At 38.2% G+C, this 11339-nt stretch overlaps 1 long non-coding RNA gene across 2 annotated transcripts in view; it reads right to left on the reverse strand.

The window, feature by feature from the left end:
• Positions 1 to 8794, reverse strand: part of LOC111090419 — a 56952-nt gene extending 48158 nt beyond the window's left edge. For both annotated transcript variants that reach the window (XR_005371819.1, XR_005371820.1), the window contains exons 1-3: positions 8518 to 8794; positions 5546 to 5674; positions 3973 to 4134 (exon numbers count right to left, since the gene is read on the reverse strand). This is a non-coding gene — a long non-coding RNA (uncharacterized LOC111090419). The remainder of the gene's footprint in view (positions 1 to 3972; positions 4135 to 5545; positions 5675 to 8517) is intronic.
• Positions 8795 to 11339: the final 2545 nt, after the last annotated feature.

Raw genomic sequence — 11339 nt, forward strand, 5'->3', positions numbered from 1 at the left:
AGAAACTGAAAAGGACACAAAGAAATGGAAAAACTATTTCATGTTCTTGGTTTGGGAGAACAAATATTGCTAAAATATCTATGTTACCCAAAGCAATCTACACATTTAATATAATTCTTATCAAAATACCAACAGCATTTTTTACAGAGCTAGGACAAATAATCCTAAAATTTGTATGGAACCACAAAAGGCCTGAATAGCCAAAGCAATCTTGAAGAAGAAAAGTGAAGCTGGAGGCAACAAAGCTGTAGTAATCATAACAATATGGTCCTGGCACAAAAACAGACACATAGATCAGTGGAACAGAATAGAAAACCCAGAAATGGACCCACAACTATATGGTCAACTTATCTTTGACAAAGCAGGAAAGGATGTCCAATGGAAAAAGAAAGACCATTCTTCAATAACTGGTGTTTGGAAAAACTGGACAGCAACATGCAAAAGAATGAAATGGGACTCTTATACCATACACAAAAATTAATTCAAAATGGATCAAAGAATTAAATGTGAGACAGGAAACCATTAAAATCCTAGAGGAGAACACAGCAGCATCTTCTTTGACATTGGCCATAGCAACTTCTTTTTTTTTTTTTTTTTTTAAATTTTATTTATTTATGATAGTCACAGAGAGAGAGAGAGAGGCAGAGACACAGGCAGAGGGAGAAGCAGGCTCCATGCACCGGGAGCCTGACGTGGGATTCGATCCCGGGTCTCCAGGATCGCGCCCTGGGCCAAAGGCAGGCACCAAACCGCTGCGCCACCCAGGGATCCCCATAGCAACTTCTTATTAGATCTCTCTTTGGAGGCAAGGGAAACAAAAGTAAAAATAAATTACTGGAACTTCATCAAGATAAAAAACTTCTGCACATCAAAGGAAACAACAAAACTAAAAGACAACTTCTGGAATGGAAGGAGATATGCAAATAGCATGTCTGAGAAAGGGTTATTATCCAAAATGTATTAAGAGGGTGGCATCCCTGGGTGGCTCAGCAGTTTAATGCCTGCCTTCAGCCCAGAGCGTGATCCTGGAGTCCTGGGATTGAGTCCCACATCGGGATCCCTCCATGGAGACTGCTTCTCTCTCTGCCTATGTCTTTCTCTGCGTCTCTGTCTCTCATGAATAAATAAAATATTTAAAAAAACAGAATTTATCAAATTCAACACCCAAAAAACAAATAATCCAGTTAAGAAATGTGCAGAAGACATGAACAGACATTTTTTCCAAAGAAGACATACCAACAGACACATGAAAAGATGTTCAACATCACACATAATCAGGGAAATACAAATCAAACATGATAAGATACCATCTCATCTGTCAGAATGGCTAAAATTAACAACTCAGGAAACAACAGATGTTGGTGAGAATATGGAGAAAGGGGAACCCTCTTACATTGTTGGTGGGAATGTTAACTGGTATATTCATTCTGGAAAACAGTATAGAGTTTGCTCTATACTGTTACTCAAAAAGTTAAAAATAGAACTACTCTACAATGTAGCAATTATTCTACTAGGTATTTATCCAAAAGATACAAAATATTGATTTGAAGGGACACATGCATTCCATGTTTATAGCAGCATTATCAACAATAGCCAAATTATGGAAACAGCCCAAATGTCCATCGACTGATGAATGGATAAAGAAGTCATGCTATATATATATATATCGTGGAATATTACTCAGCCATCAAAAGAATTAAATCTTACCATTTGCTGCAATGTGCATGAAGCTAAAGTATATTATGCTAAGTGAAATAAGTCAGTCAGAGGAAGACAAGTACCATATGATCTCACTCATATGTGAAATTTAAGAAGTGAAACAGATGAACACAGCGGAAAAAATAAAGAGAAAGAGACAAACCATAAAACAGACTCTTAACTATAGAGAACAGAGTGTTGCTGGAAGGGATGTGGGAGGGAAGATGGGTTAAATGGGTGATAGGGATTAAGAAGGACACTTGTGATGAGCACTAGGTGTTGCATGTAATGGTTGAATCAGTAAATTTTACTCCTGAAGCTAATATTGTACTATATGTTAACTGACTAGAACTTAAATAAGAACTTGAAACAAATTAATAATTAAAAATAAGAAAAGTCTCAAATCAATAACCAATTTTGCAACCTAAAGAACTAGAACAATAAAAACAAAGCCCAAATCTAGCAAAAGGAAATAATAATAATAGAGATTAATAACAATAATAATAATAGAGATTAAAATAGTGACAAAGAAAAGAGAATAAAGATGCAGTAGAGAAAATGAATAAAACTAAGAATGGGTTCTTTGAAAAAATTAAAAATCAACAAAATTAAAAAAAAATTTAGCTGGACTAAGAAAAAAGAGAGAAGATAGACAAATGCTCATCAGACATTTCCAGCAGATAATTTAATTGTTCTAAACTCCTAGATGCTATCTATCTCCTAAAATAGAACCATGTTTAATTTTTAATAGTTCAAAGTCTAATCATTTTAGAGTGGCTATCAGAAAGGGTATTTTAAATAAAATAAGAAATGATAAAGGCAGCATTACTACCAATGTTACAGGAGTGAAATGAGTTTTTAAAGTGTATTATAAACAATTACATGCCAGAGAATTGGATAATCTGATGTATAGGACAATATCTGAGAAACACACAACCTATCAAAACTAAATTACAAAGAAATAGAAAATCCAAATAGACCTATAACGAGTAAGGAGACTGAATCAATAATCAAAAACTTCCATTTCCTAACAAGGGAAATCTCAAAACCATATGGTTTCTGCTCAAACTCTTAGAAGAAATTGAAGAGGAAGGACCATTTCTTAACTCATTCTATGAGACCACCATTATACCAATAACAAAGCCAGACAAAGACACTACAAGGTAAAAACCCTACAAATCCTTATGAATAGTGATGTGAAAATTCACAACAAAATACTAGGAAACTGAATTTGACAGCATATTTGAAAAATTAAACACCAAGACCAAGCGAATTTTCTTCCTGGAATGTAAGGACAGTTTCATAAGCAAAAAATCAATAAATTTGATTAATATACCACATTAACAGAATGAAGTGGGGGGAGGAAGCACGTGATCATCTCAATTGATGTATAAGTGTTTGAGAAAATTAGAAGGGTGACATTATAACAGATTCTATAAAATTAAAATAGAAATAAGGGAATATTTTGAACAATTTAATGCCAATGAATTTCACAGCTTAGATCAAATGGACAAACATGTGAAAAATACAAACTAGGAAAGCTCACTCAGGGAAAAAATAGGCAACAGGAATAGCTCTATATCTATTTTTAAAATTAATTTGTAGTTATAAACCCTTCCACAAAGAAAGATCAGTCCCAGATGATTTTGCCCACTGGTGAGTTTGCCAAACATTTAAAGAAAATATAATGCCAATTCTATACAAAATATTTTTTAAAAAATAGAAGAGGAGGGAGTACTTCTCCATTTACTCTATGAGTACTACCCTGATTGAGGGAGGAGAAGAAAAAAAGCAAAGACAATAGGAGGGGAAAAAAAGAAAAGCCTATCTCAATATTCTTCATGAACACAAACAGAAATCCTTAGCAAAATATCAGTAAACAGAATCCACTATATAAAAAAGATATACATGGTGACCAAATGGATTTTTCCCCAGGAATATAATGTTGGCTGAGCATTCAAAAATCAACGTAATTTTCAATTAGTACACTAAAGGAGAAAAAGCATATGGCAATTATGATGATTGCAAAGAAGAAGCTTTGACAAAATTCAACATTCATTCATAAGAAAAGCGCTCAGGAAACTAAGAATAGATGGAAACTTCCTCAATCTGATGAAAGACATCTACACAAAACCTAAACCTGTAATCATTACTAATTACAAAACAGTGAATGCCTTTCATCCTAAGATCAAGAAGAAGGCATGGATGTCTCTTCTTACCACATTTATTCTAGATTATATTGGATGATAAAGAGGCCACATATAGACACATTACCCGATAGTCCTAGCGGGGCTATTTGTCAGTATCAGCTGCCAGCCATATGAGTGATCCATGTTCCATGTTTAGCCCAACTGAACCTTCAAGATGACTCCAGTTCCAGCACTATTTGGTGGCAACTTCATGATCACCTCTGAGAATCACCCAGCAGAACCAAGTCTATCCACAGAAAGGCAAGAACAAATTAAGACAAAACAAAAATTGTTCTTTCAAGCCACTAAATTTTGGGGTAGTTTGTACCCAGCAATTGACAACTAAGATAAAACTATTTACAATAGCAAAAAAACAAACCAAATCATACTACTTGGAATAAATTTAATGAAACCTCTAGAGTATTGCTGAGCCATTAAAGAAGAATGGACATACTGTGGTCTCCTGGCATCTGGAAAGTGCTAAAAAATGCAGCCTCTCTTTACCATGTTCCCAAAAGGTGAACCAGTCCACATGAGACCTTTGCAACCAATAGATTGCTCTTTCTAAAGTCAGCTTCTGGAACAATAGTCTATCCCCATTTCCTTGCACAAGGAAAGAGTCTCCAAAGATAAAGATGGGGAGATCTGCAATTTTTCTTCCTTCTAAGGAGATCAAAGGAGGCTCTAGAATTTTCTGAAAACTATAGAAAGACCATGTTAAAAAAAATTATGCCCTTTTATAAAATGAGAGGTGCCTGGGTGGCTCAGTCAGTTAAGTATCTGCCTTCGGCTCAGGTCATGATCTCAGGGTCTTGGGATCAAGCCCTACACATCAGGCTCACTGCTCAGCGGGGAGCCTACTTCTTCCTCTCCCTCTGCCCAACTGCCCCCGTGCCTGCCCCCACCCCACTCATGCTCTGTCTCACATAAATAAAGAAAATCTCAAAAAATAATAGATAAATTTTTTAAAAATAAAATGATTTCTATTCCTTGATCTGAATTCCATTCCTAGGAGTTCAATCTACTGGGAATATGGCCCAGAGCTGACTCAAGTCAGCATCATGCAGACATGTCAGGAAATAACTGTCAGCTACCAACCAATAAGCCCAGAAATGCTGCTTGATGCATTTAGTACCTCAGACACACTGCCACTTTCATTGCCAGTGTATCACTGTTTGAACGTATCACTGTTTTTTATTCTGTGATAAAAGCCTTGGTATACACCTTATTTAATTACTCAAAGCTTTTTTATTTTTCTTTTAAATTCCAAAGTTGCAGAGATTCCCAACCATGCTAAGAAGGTTATCTTTAGTTCAATTTTTTAATACAGGAAAACTGATTTATAGAATCTAAGACCTATGTTCCATCTGAATTTGAAGTCTTTGCCTGGTTCACTTCCACTTTGCCTCTGCTTGCTATTAACTTTGTTTGCTTACTCATTTGTGTTCCCCAATAGACTATGAGGTTGAATTCAAAGACTGTGCCTTATTAATCTTTATACATCTAGGAAATAGCATACTGCTTAGCTCTTAATCATTATCCATGAAAGGGCACTTAAAATTTTGGATTAGAAGTTGCATCATACATACCTTAGCCTACATATTATCTCCTTAATCAGACTGTAAGATCCAGGAAGATAGGGGTCACATTTTACTCACCTTTGCATCCTCTGTGTCTAGTGTGATGGCTGACATACAGTGAGTGGTTCATTGTTGAATAAGTGACAGATACAAGTTCACCCCATTGCCTTGGCCTTAACATAACTGGCAGTGGAATTCCCAAGAAAGCTGTAGGAAGCAGTAAGGGTATTAATGAAATAAGATTCTCTGAATAATTTGGTAATTAACATTGCCTACATTTGCATTCATTTGCATAATGCTTCTTAGCTTAAATAACATGAACTTCACAATATTCCTGTGAGGTACGCAAAGCAAATGTCATCGGCATTTTATAGAGGAGATGCGGTGTCTTGCCCAATAGTACAGGAGTAGAAAACTATGACACTGGAAATAATACTCAGATTTCCTGTCTTCCTATGTAGAGCTCTTCCCAGCAGATCACCCTTTCATCAAGGGGAAGACCTGCACATTCATTTTGGAATCCAACCTTTTCTAGCTGTGGGCTGGCAGTCAGATTTTCAATTTTTAACTTCAGTATTCTCGTTTGTAAAGCCATAATAGTGAAAAAAATAAAAATAAAAAAAATAAATGATTTTTGGGAAATGCAAAAAAAAAAAAAAAAACCATAATAGTGATTCTTAACCTGCCTCCCCCAACATGAGTCCTATTTATTAAAATATTTATTCTTAATGTATATTAATATAGTTTAATATATTAGTGTGATATATAACTAAAATTCTAATATTAGAATAATATCAATGTTATTAAAAGAATCATTTGCTATTTTTATTAAAACTAAAAATACAAAGAAGATAAAATAATGAGTGAGTACAATGCAAAAGCACTAAAATTCTTGATATAACTATCAGGAAGAAATCTTCCAAAAAAAGAAGCAGAGAGATTTTACAAATGGTGTCTTTCCTAAATTCTGCTCCTTGTTTCCTTCCTGAGCTGGGGAGTTCAGTGGGGTCAAGCCCTTTGCTATCCCAAAGAAGCCTTCATCAATAATTGAGGGAGCCTCCAGCGTCAGGGCTGGCCAGCTCTCTCTGCCCTGCAGTCCGGAATTTGAGCTGCATTGCTGATGCTATAATCTAGCTAGCTCCTCACTATCACATTAAGAATGCCTTTGGCAATTATGTAGATTTATGTAAACTATCTCATAAATCCAAAAAGGCAAGCTGTTCTAGGCAGTTCTTCAGTGAGATTTCTAACTACCAGACAAAAATCACATTTATTAGTCTCCAGCATGACGTCCAGATTAACAGGAACTGCTTTAGGACGTTATAGACAGGTGTCAAGGTGATTTTTTCCAGCTCATGTTTAGCTCTAGACAAAATTTTATTAACCTCCTAGGGTTTTTATGGTGCTCAAATCTAATTTGCAAGAACACATGAAGTCAACAGACCTGTGAAAATGTCAGAAATACCTTGCTGAGGACGAATGCATTTGGGTCAAGTGATGAGTGAGTCCACTTGAATTCCCCACTGCCTCCAACATAAACCCTCAATTCCAGTCAACAGCACTGTTCACTGACTTTCCACACCCTTCCACCTCCCTGTGCCTACTCATGTTTGATTATGCTTACTCAGATCATACACCTAGAATATAATTCCAGCTCCTCTCTGACCCTAAGGATAATGGCTGTCATTTGTAATTACCCAATAGGGTGCATCTATTTCCACATTTGAGTCACTGAAAGAATTTATGTCTCCATTTTCCAAATGAAGAACCAGAGGCTCAACAAAGTTAAACAATGTGTTCATAATATACAACCAGTGCTAGAACTAGCATTTAAACTCTGGTCTGTTTAAATCAAATCCATGCTCTTCGCATTATGCTTCTTCTCTCAAGACCAGTTCAAAGTTTACCTCCTCCAGAAAGTCTTCTTTGAATATATAACTCTGAATGACTTCATACACCCTTTTTGCCTATTCATTGGCCACCCAGCAGGTGTTGTAGGGTGATGACTCTTGGTCGTTAATGGTCTCTTCAAACAAACCATGAAATTATTGAGGACAGAACAGTCTCTTGTATTTCTGGTACATCTTACTCATCCATCACTCACTTTGTTTTTTAACTCATCAAAATAAAATTTTGGATGAAGACAAACATCCTATTTGATCTTTGCATACCTTTAGGTGTCTTTAGTAGTGCTATGCATATAATAGACAAATGGATGTTGGCATGAATTTAAATTGGATTTAGACTAACAATCCGTTTTAAAGATGAACTAGGATACAAAGAGGCTAAGAGCCCAAATTCTCACGTAAATTTTCTGCTAGGTCTTTTGATTACCAACCAATGTATTTTTCCATTATATCTAGGGTGGAATGTCCAGACTAGGACATTTAAGAGCCAAAGGGAACAGTATTAAAATTATTTTAGGGCAATAGATTAGTAAAATAGGATGCATCATCCTCTAATTATTAATTATTTCTCACTACTGTCACCAATGGCAGTAATTGTTGCATATGCTTATATACAGTGCTTATAATGTGCCAACTACTGTTCTGAGATTATAAATATTAGCTATAATATAGATATACATATAAATGTGTATTTAAATAATAATTTGTTTAATCTCCATCAACAAGTGCCATTTTTGCCTTCATTGTACAGATGAGGAAATTGAGGCACAGACAAGTCACACATCTAATAAATGCTGGAGCTAAGATTACTTACTGGACCACTCCCCTCCTCTGGACCTCAGTTTTCTATCTTTAAGGATTTTAGACTACTTTTTCTAGAGGTCTACTAGCACACGAGACTCCACTGATGGTGGACTGATGGATATGGTTTGACTTCAGGGTTTAGCATGTCCTAGTGCCGACTGGGGACCAAAATAAGGAATCATCTTAGTCTGAGTCCAAGGAGAAATTCCCCCTGACTTCTGAGGGCCTGTATAACAATGGGCTGGCCACCTTATTCACAAGAGCCTGTGAAATTGGTATAGCATCTCCAATTCCAGATGGGAAAGGAGAAACTCAGGAGGGTTAAGTGACTTAACTTACCCAAAGTCACATGGTTAGTACACAAAAGAGCCAGGATTAAGGCCCTGTCTCTCTATCTGCAAAGCTGTGATCATCACTGTTCTCCATCAGTCTGGCACAGAAATATCACCTGAATTATCAGAGAAAGCTTGTTTTTTCCAGCATCTTCAGTTTCATGATTCAGTAATTCCATGGCTTGGAAATATGGACATCCAATAAGGAAAAACATTGTTATGGGGGAGTGGGTAAGATAAGGAGAGAATTCAATTCAATTCAACCAACATTACTACCTATCCCCTTCCTGCTGCTCACAGATACTTACAAACTAGATATAATCAAGGGTTTGTGACGACAGCACAAAAGTATCCTGCTGAATTTCTGAGGCTCTGTGGTTGTCAAGGAAACAATAACTTCTCACTTACAGGGAGGCTTCTTGGGGGGACATGAGTCAGAGATGCTAGGAATTGGAGTCTTTACAGGAGAACTGTCTATATGAAGTACAGAGGGACATCACTATACACCTCTCCCACTTGAATTTCCCAAAGTACATCTCTATAGCCCAAATACTCGTGCTGTACTAACACTGGGAGATGAACCTCTCTACTGCTATTCAGTTTGCTGAGAACCATGGGTCCTAGCTCAGACTGGTTCTTTTAGAAATCTTCCCCCATCTTAGTATTAGGCACCAGAAGCAGCAGAAAAGGACATTTGGGAATAAACAGACAGACCCTGAACCACCTCTCTGAGCCCACCTCAGACCTTACTCCATCCCTATGATCTCCTTTGTTGGCTTCTCACTGCAGTTTATTTTTTCTTTTTCTTTTTTTTTTTTATTTTATTTATTTGATAGAGAGAGAGAGAGACAGAGAGAGAGAGAGCACAGGCAGGGGGAGTAGGAGAGGGAGAAGCAGGCTCCATGCCAAGCAGGGAGCCCGAGGCAGGGCTCAATCCCAGAACCCCAAGATCACGACTGGCTGAAGGCAGACTCTCAACTGACTGACCCATCCAGGTGCCCCTCACTGCAGTTTCCACTTGTGTTCCTGCTGTCTTTCTGCTCTGGCCTGCAATATCTGCTCCATTCTTAGATGTCTCTGTCTTCCCTCACCCTGAGATGGGGAAAACTGTGGTAGTCTGCAAGCCAACCTTTCAAGACACAGTGTTCTCCCACTCTCTGCTTTCATTCCAGCTCTTAGAAACTTCTCTCCTGTGGTCTGGCCTTCCAGGTAATTCCTGCCCTTTTCCCAATAGCCAGTTGCCTACTGCCATGGGCCAGAGTCAACTCACTGAAAGGACCTTAATAGTCACTATTTCAGCTCTCAGCCTGATGATATCCTTTCCTCTCTACTATCTCAGTAAGTGGCCCATAAGCCCTTGCTGGATAACCAAGGGCTTATGGGCCTGGGCTGGATAACCCCCTCCCTGTCAACCACTGCTGCACAACTCTGACTATCAGAACATTTCTTTGTTGGTGCTGGACCTGCCTTCCAGGCTGCACAGAGAAAGACCTTCTTCTCTGCCCCTGCTAAGGGGTACAGACCTTTCTCAATCTCCCTGCCTCAGGTCCTCCCCTCTAGCCATTCCCCACATAAGCACACACCATTCCTGTCAGTATATGGACAATGCTTTATTTCCTCACAATGACCTTGGCTACTGGAAGGGAATAGGCACACAACATTACAAGATAACACTAGAACTTAGCACTCAATTCCTCCTGAAGTTTTGTTACAGATACCTTCTCTGAAACCCTTCTCATTGGACCTCAAGTCCTGACTTATGTTTTCAGGCTTCCTTGTCCTACCTTTTTTCAGTCTGAGTGCTATCTATTTTAAAAATCTTAAACTGAGTCCTTCCCATGACTGTATTTCTCCTTTCCACAGAAAGCAGTATCTTGCCCTTTCCACCACCTGCCCTCTTTAACAATGTTCTCTCAGATTCAAGGAACACTTCATGAGTGTGCTTATAGTATTCTCAACTCATTCTGGCTTCACTAGGATTTCCTGGATTAGATACTCCCACTTCTTCCAACAAGCACCCACTGATAAACATTGCCTTGGAGGGAAAAGAGTACCTTCCCTTCTCAGCTATAAGAGTATCTACCTAACCATGCTTTTAAACCAGGCCAACTACCTCAAATCCCATGGATTGCTCCATAGTGGCCAATAAAAATGAGCCTGAACCTTCCAGCCCCATTGGTGACAAAAGTCTCTGAAGTTCCCTTCACTTTTCTCCTTCTCTCTCACCTCTGGAAGGATTATTCACCTTCCTGACTCCCAGCATCCAAACTTTGTCCCACACTATTCACTCCTTAGAACAAAACCCAAATTTACTTTTTAGCATTGTTCTTGGTATTATTTCTCTGACAAGGTATATGTTTGCTCATACATGGTGTTAGCTCACCTGCCCAGAGTCCTGCATAGTTCAAACTGAGCAAGCACCAGGGCATATCCTATATACTGCATTAAGGTTTTGGAAATGCTGCTAGATATGTCAGATCCACTTTAGCTGCAACCCCAAAGAAAAGAGTTGGTAGGGGTTACAAGTGGTTGTCCAGCAAGGATTTTTAGTCAACTTTTCACCAAGTCTCCAGCCATTATTCCAAGTTGATACTCTAGTCTCCTTTCCAGACAGATAAGCTGATTTCTGAAGCCTAGCACAGAAGCAAAATACTGACTATACTGCCAGAATCACTAAGCTCCCTCATGGTCAGCCTCGAAGGAGGCTCTGCAGATGCTACAGCTGGCTCTTTAGCACACAGGCCAGAAGGACTGAAGCCACGGAATGAGACCTCATCCTGGTCAAATGTGAAGCCATCTTATCCACTGTACATAGAACAGTTACACCTA

This window comes from Canis lupus, chromosome 17, assembly GCF_011100685.1.
Source record: "Canis lupus familiaris isolate Mischka breed German Shepherd chromosome 17, alternate assembly UU_Cfam_GSD_1.0, whole genome shotgun sequence".
Lineage (NCBI taxonomy): Eukaryota > Metazoa > Chordata > Mammalia > Carnivora > Canidae > Canis > Canis lupus.